Here is a 12039-nt window from a genome sequence, read left to right as displayed (position 1 = left end):
ACGTCGCGGAGCCTATACTTTTCCATTGCGTAGTCTGTTTGCGTAGACTTCCAGTCCGCTAGAGGCGCCAATGGGTTTTCGGAGGAGTTTCCAGTATTGGCGAAGCTATATGATATTTGGTTTTACAGTAGATGACACGCCCGTGGCTCCCAATAAGATAACCGGCGACCTAGGTAGAACACATATCTACTTGCTGGCTTAGGCTTACACTCTAAAAAAAGTCTGTGCCTCTACTTTCATGCACAACACTCGGAGAGCCAATCAGCGCAACTTACGGAGGCAGCTCAGCGAATGACGATGCTGAAACATATGTTTAGACCAAAAAACGCAGTATGAGTTGTGACATTAAGCAATGCAAAACGTCACGCTTGCATTGCTTAATGTCACAACTCAGTCTGTGTTTTTTGGTCGAAGCAGATGTTTCGGCATCGTCATTCGCTGAGCTGCCTCCGTAAGTTGCGCTAATTGGTTCTTCGAGTGTTGTGCGTGAAAGTAGACGCACGGACTTTTTTATAGTGTAGCGCGCGTACGCCAAACTCTAAAAAACGCCCGTGCGTCTACTTTCCCGCACAACACTCGGAGAGCCAATCAGCGCAACTTACAGAGGCAGCTCAACGAATGACGACGTCGAAACATATGTTTAGACAAGAAAACGCGGTCTGAGTTGTGAATTAAGCAATGGAGAACGGCACGCTTGCATTGCTTAATGTCACAACTCAGACTGCGTTTTTTGGTCTAAACATATGTTTCAGCATCGTCATTCGGTGAGCTGCCTCCGTAAGTTGCGCTGGTTGGCGCTTCGAGTGTTTTGCGGGAAAGTAGACGCGCGGGCTTTTTTAGAGTGCAGTGGGAAGCGCCGAAGTTATTCACGGCGTACATATATATTTTCCTCGTCACAACATGCCATCGCACACACCGATGCCGGCAGTGTTTTTGTCGTGTTACGGCACTGGGGCAGCACGGCGCGGTGCCGCTAGCTAGTTTGCGTTCTGCCGAGTGCTTGATCGCGACTAATGATTCGAGCTGTTATAAAACAATTTCCGACTTGCGGGATTAACGTAGCCTCCGTGGGGTTTAACAACGCGAGCGGACGCTCTGCGATCTGTATGCGCTGCACGCCTATGTGGAATGCTGTTTTTGCATGTGCTGCACGTTCTATATGTAGCACGAACAATTTCGTACTCGCGAAAGCGTCTGTACTGTGAGCGCAAGCTAGGATGCTTCGCATTCGCACTCGACCATCCCAACGATGGACCTTTTCCGAGAAGCGTTCTGCGCACGCACGAGCGCTTAATGCCAAGCGGCGGAAGTCGGCACGAGAAATCGAGGAAATTCGGAAGGAGGCTGTGGATCAGCGCTTAGAACAAGTAATTGCAACACATATATAATTGTATTACACAAAGAAAGAAAGTGGACGGAAAGAAAAACACGACGTTTGGGTGGACGCCACGGATGCTTCTTTTTAAAGTCGCGCTGGGCACGCGCCGCAGCTCAGAGAACGAAGAAACTGGTAGCGTAGCTCCCACTATCGATTGGTAGCGCAGGTAGGTCACTTCCTCGAGTTTTAGTTCGTGCAGCCACCGCGTGGTGCCTTCGGTATGTGGAAAAGATCCATTATAGCAGGAGTCTATCGGTGTTTGCTGTTAAAGCACGCGCTTTTGGCTTTACGATGCTACTACAGTTCGAGTTCTCCACGTCGTATGGGCGGGCCGAGCGCGCATCTTTGGAACGCGCTTTCCTTCCCTTACTGTACTGAACACACGCACGGAGAACGGGCTATCGGGTCATTTTCTTTCATTCAACGAAGGGAGCGGGACATGGGAGACTGGCCTGTGCAGAAAATTTTATATTTGTGAGTACCTATACAGCTGACGCCTGCGTAGTTGGCACAACAGAAGGTCAGAGCAGTTCTAGCTGTACTCGCCTTGAAAGGCGCCGATTGCTTCTCCAGAAACGACGCAACTAATTCCCCGTACAATTCACGACCGTGATCCGTATATTAAACCTTGCTTTTATTCGTTCTGGGAAAGACAATTTTCAACGACCTCACAGCTTCCTCTCCTGTATTTCGAGCTATGGGGACGGCAGTGAGAAATTGTGAAAACTTATCAATCACAAACAAAATGGATCGTTTGCCATCATTGTATTGGGCAATTTTTTAAAATTCCACCAGGTTCGCTTGATAGACGTCTGCAAGTCCCAAGGATAGCGTTTTGCAGCAGACGCGAAGCCAATTGGTTTCCCTGAACAATGCATTTGCATCTGATCCTTCTAAAAACTTTTCCGCCGTTATTCGTCTCGTATGTCGTGCGAGCCTGGTGATTCAACCAAAAGAGGCAAGATGACTAGCTTTGTAGTAGACCACTTTGCCCCTTTCCCGCCCCTTTTTTTTTGGTGGCGATGACAAGCTTTCTTAACGGACCGCTCTTTTGGTCGGTAATTGCGAGCGCGAAACGCTGAGAGGTTCAGATGACAGTCGATGCGAGCGAAAACAGCGCCCCTCATCCACGGAGGCTGCTTGTTGTACAGCTTGTACACTCTAAAAACAAAAGTAGTCATAGGTTTTTACCACCTTTGGGGTGGTAAAAAGTTGTGCCAAATATAACGACCCCTAGGGTAAAAATGACGACTCCACATGTAGTCAAAAAGCAGGTAGTGAAATTTGACTACCCCCAAAAGCAACATGGCGGACGGTTAGCGAGGCTCGGATTCCCCGGTAAGGCCTAGCGAACAGCACGGCTTTTCGGCCGAGTTAGATAATAGGGCGCGTACGCCTATTCGACGTCTTCCATGCGCCACCAGACACTCTAAACATCCGTCCTTAGACACCGGTACCGTACCTATTAGCGGGGAGGACGGCAGCGTGTTTGCCGGAATCGTCGCGATTGCACCCGACGGCATCTCGCTAGATTGACTGTATTTTTACCGCCGGCGGAGAACGCTCAAAAAAGAAATCGTAACGCGAGGAATGGGTATGCTGACTTTATTGAAGACAACGTATGCTTGTCGTTTGCGGCTATGAATCGCTGGGCACCTTCGTCGACACGACGGGAGGCGTTCAACTCGCACCAACGCCCCGCTTTCTTTCTTTTTTTTTCCCCAATCTCTTTCTTGTTTGGGCCTACCTCAATCGACGTGGTTATCCATTGCTGCCTGCACTTCGCAGCTCTTCGACACAGAACAATAATTTAGGTGGCCGAGTGAAACAATTATTACGATTGTTTTCAATCTGAGAGGCACTAGGGAGCCCAGTGGACCGCAGAGCCTGGACGGCTGGACCGTAGCCAGCTGTTTGTAATCAATAGCTACAGGACTTCACAGCACTTAGTTTATTGAATCAGGCGGCAGCTTGCACCACCTAGGAGGTGTAATAGTAACCGCTAGATGCACTAAAAAAAATGCTCATTCACTAACTCTCCTGAGCTCTTGAACTACGTACGTACTGCACCTATGACAACTCATGCGCCAACACACACCAACCACGATACCGAACACTCTTAGGGGCACATACATATCAACAGTACAACGAGGCACAAGCAACTGCAACACAACACCACCGGGACTCTCTACTCTGACCACCCTACCGACCCGATTCGTATATATGCCTCACCCGGTTCTGACAAGGATTAGGCAAGTGACTGCCGCTGTTTAGTTGATGAATACCAAAAGTATCTGCAAGTATTACTAGTATACAGTTGTTTTGAGTATTTAGATTGGGCGGCTAGACACCTCTCTTAATCTAACGCTTTGAAAGGCAACATGATATGAAAGTAATCGGCAAAAGTAACACCACATGGCATGCTCCAGATCAGTTTCGGTTTCAGATTCACGCAATGATAAGCTTACTACTGCCATGTTGCCCCATGCTCGTTCCGCGCGTGTAATAGCAGCAAAGGTTACAATAATATCTGCATTCCTAGTCAGTAATCGGCTAAAGGTAACATAATTCTTAGTCTTGTTTTGTTAAATACCCCACAAAGCCCAGCGTATCATATTTGCTACGTGGAGTTTGATAACTCAAAAGGTGACAATAAATTGCGTGAAGCTGAGACCATAGAGTTATTATTGCAATAACTCTATGGCTAAGACCAAAGCCTGCAGTATAGGTTTTGATACGCTGACAGAGTTTTCCGATTCAGCAAGGCCCCGCCAGGCTGCTGCTGGCAGCTAGAGCAAAATGGCCGCACGCAGCAGCTCGTTCGAAGGCATACCGCGGCCCCGTCGGCATCATTTTACTCGAAAAACAGTAAGCCGTCCTATATTCGGGAATTTTTTTTTTTTTCGCTCAGAATGTGTTGCGCAACCACATTATTCCGTTCGCTATTGTTTTTGAGTCCCGTCCGCTTAGTAACATTGCTTGAAATTTCTGCGTATCCTTTTCGATACAGTGGGTCGTAATTGATGGCACAATTTTTCTTGGTAAAGCTTTGAATGGTACACATTTTAACCGTTTTTTTATTGATTTTTTCTTTCTAATTTTAGGTTCCTAAGTTAGGAACATATTGAACATCGTCGCCGGCGAAGATGTCAGCGATTTTAGCGATCTGTCGGAAAGTGATGAAAATTGGTCCCCCCGCCGCGGCTGAGCCCTTTGAGACAAGTGATGATGAAGAAACCGTAGAAAATTCCTTCGGATCATCAGGGGGGCTATGTTGCGCTTTTTGGACTCCCGGGAGACTAGGGAGAAGGAAGTGACGTCAACAACGCAGCAAATGCAGATTGGATGTTGATTTTGTTTTGTTCTGTCAACATCCAATCTTCGTTTGCTCTAGTCGTTGACGTCACTTCCTTCTTCCAAGTGTCCTGGGAGTGCAGAAAGCGCAACATAGCACCCCTGTAGCTTCGTCTTCTCGTCCATACAACAAATGGCGAAAGGAATTGCTCCAAAACAGTCATGCTGAATTTTCCAAAGTATCCTTTCAGCCGGATGCCATAGATTCACCATTGTTCCTTTTCCGCCAGTTTCTAAGTACTGATATGCTCACTATGCTAGTGGAGCAAACCAATGTGTACAGTGCGCAGAAATACGGCAGCTCCGTGACACAACTCCGCAAGAGCTGGTGCAGTATATTAGAATATACCTGAAAATGGGGCTTACAAAATGCCGAACGTCATGTGCTACTGCGAGAATGGGACAAGGTATTCTCCTATCGCTGACAAGAGGTCGAGAAATCGTTTCTTGAAGCTGATTCAATGCATGCATGTTGTAAACAACATGGAAACCGCCAAAGAAGCGAAGGAGGACAAGTTGTAGAAGATTCGTCCTTGGATTTTATTCCAGCACAACCTCTAGAGCATTGAACAAGAAGAGTTCAATGCGGTGGATGAGATAATGGTGTTATTTACAGGAAGGAGCTCGCTAAAACAGTACATCCCAAACAAACCGACGCCATGGGGTTTCACGCTTTGGGGACGGGCAGGGGCAGGCACAACCGGTGTCCTTTACCAGTTCGAGGTATACCAAGGCCACTCCAAAGAAAACTACATTTTTGGACTTGGGGTGATACTGTCCTGAGCATCTGCTCTGAAATACGTTCAAATGAAGACTTCAAGGTTGCAGCTGACAATCTTTTTAGCTCTTTGAACCTTGTTGAAGGGCTAACGAGAGGAATACAGTACGTTGGAACTTTGAGGCAAAATCGGCTGAGAGACTGCAAACTCCAGGATGAGAAGACTCTGAGAAAAGTTGGCCAAGGCTCACATGATTACAGAGTTGACAATGACAAAGGAATTGTGGTAGTTCGCTGGTTTGACAGGAAAGCTGTCACCCTATACTCTGTTTCACCTGATGTTGTACCCCAGCGAAGGCTGGAAGCGCGAGCTCATAGCGTTGACAGCTGCCCTTACTGCACGAGAGCTTGTGCCGCCGAGATCTACCCCAGAGTAAGGAGCTCGCGCTTACAGCCTTTCCTGCGGTACAGCATAAGGTGAAACAGAGTATAGTGCCAAACTTCGTCTCTGTTGAGTCAATTCAGCAAGTCAAACGGTGTGACCGGAAGACCAAACTCCACATCGACATCACACGCCCGGCAATTGTTGGTATGTACAACAGTTTTAGGGAGGGGGGGGGGATCGACCAGCATAATTATCAGGTGTCGCTGTACAAATACACCATTCGGTCGAGGCGCTGGTACGCGTACCTCATATATCATGTTATCTTCATCTGTGTCGTGAATGCGTGGAATATTCACAGGCGCCAAAGCCATCAGCTGAAGGAGCGGCCACTCAAGCTGAGAACCTTCATTGCCAGTTTATCAGAAAGCCCAATCTCTACTGGAAATGCGCCAAGAGGACGGCCGGTCAGCCTGCCTTCGCCTCCGATGAAGAAGAGGAAGTTCCCGCCAAGTCATCCCCAAGATGACGTTCAAAAAGACGGGTTTGGGCATCTTCCAACTATGGCGAGCAACCGACTTCGATGCAGGAACTGTGTGCCCAGCGTGAACACATTTAGCACGGTTGTGTGCGCGAAATGCCATGTAACTCCGAGTCTGAGCAAGCGACGCAACTGTTTCTTTGAATACCACAAGCCACGAGACTGCAGCTGGCAAGGACATAGCAGAAAAGCCCAGTGTATCATATTTGATACGTTCAATAATTTTTTACTGGTTTGAAATTTCATTGTTCTTTTTGTATGAATGTACTTACGTTAGCCATAAATAAAGGCACACAAGTTTCTACAATTTTAGTTTGCCTAGAAATATGTTTGGGCTTAAATTTTTCAAGCACTTAAATTTAGTGCTTGAGAATAGGTGACAATTGTAACGGGCAAACGGTGGCGGCACGCTTTCCCGTGTTGATCGTGTGACCGATGAGTCGCTCTACTCGCTCCACTTTAGAATCCCCTAAATTATACTCGTGAAAAAAAAGGATTGGGGTACCTGTAAAAGAAACAAAAACAACTAGCATAGCCAAGGTTTCTTCTTTTTTTGTGCTGCTTTTGGGGAACGTGTACACCGATATCAAATTATTTTAAATCTTTCAGTTTTCTGTTGACAACAAAAGGTTGGCACTTTTCAAGTATGGGGACACTTGATATAAACAGTGTATTAAGCTCAAAACATTAGGGCATTACAACCAAAACTATACTGAGTATATATACATAAAGTGGCTATAATGAAGACAAAGTGCTCAGGTGGCAATTGTTTGTATTATTTTATTTTCCAAACCTGATTATACAATTTTATATTGAAAATACTTTCCTCTAAAAAATAAATAAAACTCATAAAACAACCTTGTAGGTACTTTTGACACATTGTGGAAATCTGAAAAGGAGTCTTTTTCCAGCACCGGACTATCGAACTATAATAGTTATAGTAATGATACTTTCAAAAGCCAGAAACAACCCTTTGAATATGAAACAAACCAGAAAACTTACATAGAAACAGGGAACGTTTAAACAAAAAACAATGTTATGTATGCATTACAAACATATTAAGTCATAAAAATATGCAACATCACAATCACTTCACCATTCTAAAAAAACAAATACCTGAAAATATGTATAACAGAAAAAGGGATATGATTTACACCAAGCAAGATACTGGGCCATAGAACCAAAGTTTCAACAATAAAAGAAAGTATGAGTGGGTACCCAAAAATAACCGGAATGAATTTCAGGAGGCCGGGCATTCGTAGTACCAGCATCCACCTCTTGCAGCACCCTTCCCAAGTTAGTTTGCCGACCGGCGTCGTCTGCTAAGGATCTAGCGGCATGTTGTGAATTTTTTCCCCAAGCGCTTCAAAATCATTCCTTGTTTTTTGCAATGTCTGACTTGAAGGACCTTCCACATCCATAAAATTATTTCCTTTCAAGACTTTTCATACGGGTGAAGAGAAAAAAGTCACACGGGGCGAGGTCCTGAGAATATGGGAGGTTGAAAAGCGGTGTCATGCCAGGACAGTGTCTGCTGAGGCATTGTTGTGATGGAACGATCATTCCCCCTTTCCCTCATTGTGGGGAATTTCTGCCTTACTGAGTTTCGCAAGTGTCGCAAAATTCCCCGGTAAAACACCTGGTTAATAGATTCACCATGAGGAACAAACTCTGAGTGATCAGTGCCCAAATATTTTTGTGTTATTCTTCAGTTGAGGAGGTTAAAGGTCGCCCAGAACGAGGTTGCTCATCGATCAAAAAATCACCAGTCTTAAAGCGAGAAAACCACTTGCGATTTCTTATTAGCATCTTCCTTGTAAGCTCTCTGAAGCATTACAAGAGTTTCAGGCACAGTTTTACCTAAAGCAATAATTCACAGCCCCATGTTGTTCTTTCATATCAGACATTGAAAAAAAAAAGATTTTGAAGTCCTTGGAAAAAATATTTGCAGCAGACAATGCCAGTCGGCAAACTCGCTCGGAAGGGATGCTGCAAAGCGATGCTAGCGGCGGAAGCTGGTACTACAAACAGCCCGCCTTTCAGAAATTCATTCCGGTTACTTTTGCATCCAACCTGGATCGAATCACTGCACCAAAAGCTTTCGATATATGCCATGTTTAAAACAAAAGATGGCAACCAGTCAAAGAGGCTCAATAGACCTTATGAAAAATTGTTTGGTGATCTGACAACACTGAGAGCGTCGCCATTTTAATGTTGGCAAGCGTCGTCGGTACCAAAGCACGGTGGAGGCATCAGAGAGAGCCGTACGGGCAGTGTACGATAGCGCAGCAGCTGTTTTCCGCCTTCTGACCATGAAATGTGGACAAACAGTTTAAACAACCTACCGAAACTGTCTGATGAAGCTCTAGGAGGCCTGTGCACGCTGGCAACAGCCTCGTCGAAGCAGCGGTGCAAATCCTTCGCCTTTGCTGTACAAGCTTACACACTGCGGGTTGTCGCCAGCGTGTGCACAGGCCTCCAAAAGTTTCATCAGACAGTTGCGGTAGGTTGTTTAAACTGTTCGTCCCCGTTCCATGGTCAGAAGGCGGAAAACACAGCTGCCGCGCCATCACATACTGTCCTCCACCGTGCTTCAGTACCGACAACGCTTGCTAACATTAAAACAGTGACGCTGTCAGTGTTGTCAGACTACCAAGCAATTTCGCATAAGCTTAATTGAGATGAGGCAATTTTCTCTGTAACATCAAGCAACATCGGCCACAGTGTGTGCCCAAATAATGGCAGACTTCGATAATTGGTGCTGCAGCTACCATACTCCACTTACCTCTAAGCTGAGACTGGTGGAAACTACATCCTCGTTAGATTAGTCATACGCCTCTCTTTTGTCACATCATCACGCTCCCGGCCATACCCACGCGCAAAGAGTTGGGTCAGGTGATAAAAGCAGTGATGTGATTGGTCATTGCCTTGGAGCAGCTGTTTGAGCAGCCAAAAGTTCATTTTGGAGAAGCAAAAAGAGCTCTTGGAGCACAACCGCACACTTCATTTTCATCTATATCACTGCGAATGTGAGGAGAGATGGCAAATATTAGGAGAACAAACACCAGCTGTTTAGTTGCTTGTGTAAGCACCAGACACGGCAACAAGACGATGACTGATGAAGAACAGCGCAAACAACTGTGGATAATTATTTTAGGCACAAAATCCCACTGAAAAAATGTTAAAATACAATCATTTTGAGCACCTAGATCTATGTGTCCTTCAAGTTCTAAGGGGGGTTGTAACAAAACTGCAACTCTTCATTGAGACAAAAAAAGAAACCCATAAAAAATAAACCTACAAGAGTCCATATATACCTTCTTGCACCCCGTCTCGCTCTGGAGGAGTACCTTTCCCCTTAGCACGCGGGTGTGCTGCGGCGAAGCAAGACACGCAACATAGCGACGCCTAATTTGCAATTGTTGCTTCACTGCATTACACTACGCGGTGAGAAGCGCACTCAACAAAGCTAACTAACCCACCAGAACAGACCACGAACACGAGACTTGTTGTGAAACTTCTAAGCACTGTCAGTGCTTGGTGCAAAATCAAATCGAATAGTATGTTATTTGAGACGATTATCGAAAGTCCTGAAAACCCGCACGAGCCTACACTAACGATTCGCCCCGGCAGCGAGGCCTGCAGCTGTTATATTTTCAGTATTATTTAATTGAATTTAAGTTCTGGTGCAATGTTGGTGCAAATTCCTCACATTTTGATCAAATGTAGGAAGTGTAGCAGAATAAGCACTTAGGCACAGTTTGGCACAATTGGCGCAGCAATCACAATACTGGGTGATAAGAGGGAGCCGGCTGATTGGTCCGGCAGGAGGAACATAGTATAGCTGGTACACACTTTTGAAAAGGGTCTATTCAAGGGTAGCTGACAAGCTGCTGTTGGCTGCAATACAAATAGCAGAAGCGCATACTGTTCACTCGTCTCCTATGATTTTGATATAGCCTTTGTTCTTCTCATAGGCAACACTGGATCCCACCGCTGCCGGCATGTCGTGGTCGAGACAGGTTAACGACGACAACTGATTCATTGCATGCAATACGTGGTCCTGTGGGTTGTCGGGCTGGTGGCATCTATTACATGGTGGGCCTTATCTGCTAACCCTCTTTCGCATCTTTTTGCTGGTGCTTTCCACATGAGGTGCTGTGCTCGACGGTGGGCACTGGTGTTTCCCACAACAGTTCTAAATCACTATAAAAAAACAAAACAAAAAAACGGTGACAAACCTGTAACAATGTAGCAAACAGATTTGTTTTAGGCTGGCTTCACACGAAAAATCTTTTTGAACATTTTGACGTTGCAAGGCGAACAGAATTCTGGAAGTTTCACGATCTAAACCAACAAGCACGCCCCCCAAAGGATTGAGGATCCATTCCACCGCCTGGCCATGGTCTGACGAGCAGCTGAAATCTCGTTATATCTTGAAGTAGCAATAGCTGCAACTCCAGTCTCCTGAGTTCACGAGCAGCAACCGCTGAAATAGCAACGCGGTATTTCTGGTATGATCACTATCCAAAAATACAATTAGCTCATGCTGTATAGACCCAAACTTTCGGAGTGATCACTTGCAACTATGCCTATGTCTTTTGCTGATGCACCTAGAACCATAAATTACAAAACTAGAAAAAAATAAAGCAATCAAATTTTGTTGTCAATTAACCTTCTGACCCTGCAGTGATAATGAAATTAAACTACAAGCATATACAGGTTCATTAAAAAATATGTTTAATATCGATCTTGAGTGAATTGCTATATTTTTATTGTGAATGTCCCATTCTTGCAAGCACATCTAATGCAGTCATTGAAATGTGACGGAGACATCTTGGGACATTTGGGATACAAGTCACCTTACCACGGCCATTGCTAGCCTGGCTGCAAGCATGCCAGTTGACAGTGTCACCAAATACTTCACCAGGAAAATATACATTTGTCTCCATTCATTTACGCCAGCGCACCCACACTACCAAATGTTGCTCTCCTAACGGTGTAGACACCATGCACCTGAGAGAATGCATGAGGATCACACCGTCCACACTGTACAGCAGTCATGCCGCACCAAGGGAGAGGGCTGCCATGGGCACGCCGAGATACTGGGTTTGCCGAGACAGCAGAGGCAGCTGTCTCGACTAGTGCTCCAGGTGTCCACAACCATAGACGGGAACAGTCATCTATTGTGGCCATCAACTGTCCCAATAGGCAGATCTCACTAAGCATTCCACGCATGCGTGATGCCGCCATAACTTTAGTTCACAGGAGGCAAAGCACGAGACGGCTCGTGTCGTCTCGTCACATGCAAAGCTCCAGCGGGGTTTTCCCACATGCAGATTAAGTTTCTTTGATGCATTGTGGCAGCGGCGGCTTAATGAAACTGGCTGGTGAGATTGGTCTATTCAAAGGCAAAAACGCTGAGGCTGCTGCACATCCAGTCGTTCCAACCATGCAAAGCCTCTTTGTGTCCAGGCCATTGGGTTCTCATGGGGTGAGATATTTTCATAGTAAAGTATCTGGTGTCGTCATGTCACACCCTGGTGGTTTTCAACACCCATGGGCTATATAATTCCTCTTCACTTTCAAAGAATTCTGTTACATCAGAAAGATGAGAGGTTGAAAACAGGGATGGAGAAGAACGTCAGAGGAAAGGAGTGGTGAAG

The sequence above is a fragment of the Ixodes scapularis genome, unplaced genomic scaffold, assembly GCF_016920785.2.
Source record: "Ixodes scapularis isolate PalLabHiFi unplaced genomic scaffold, ASM1692078v2 PGA_scaffold6__148_contigs__length_123643588, whole genome shotgun sequence".
NCBI lineage: Eukaryota > Metazoa > Arthropoda > Arachnida > Ixodida > Ixodidae > Ixodes > Ixodes scapularis.
The sequence above is the reverse complement of the archived record's forward strand: the minus strand, read 5'-3'. Positions refer to the sequence as shown.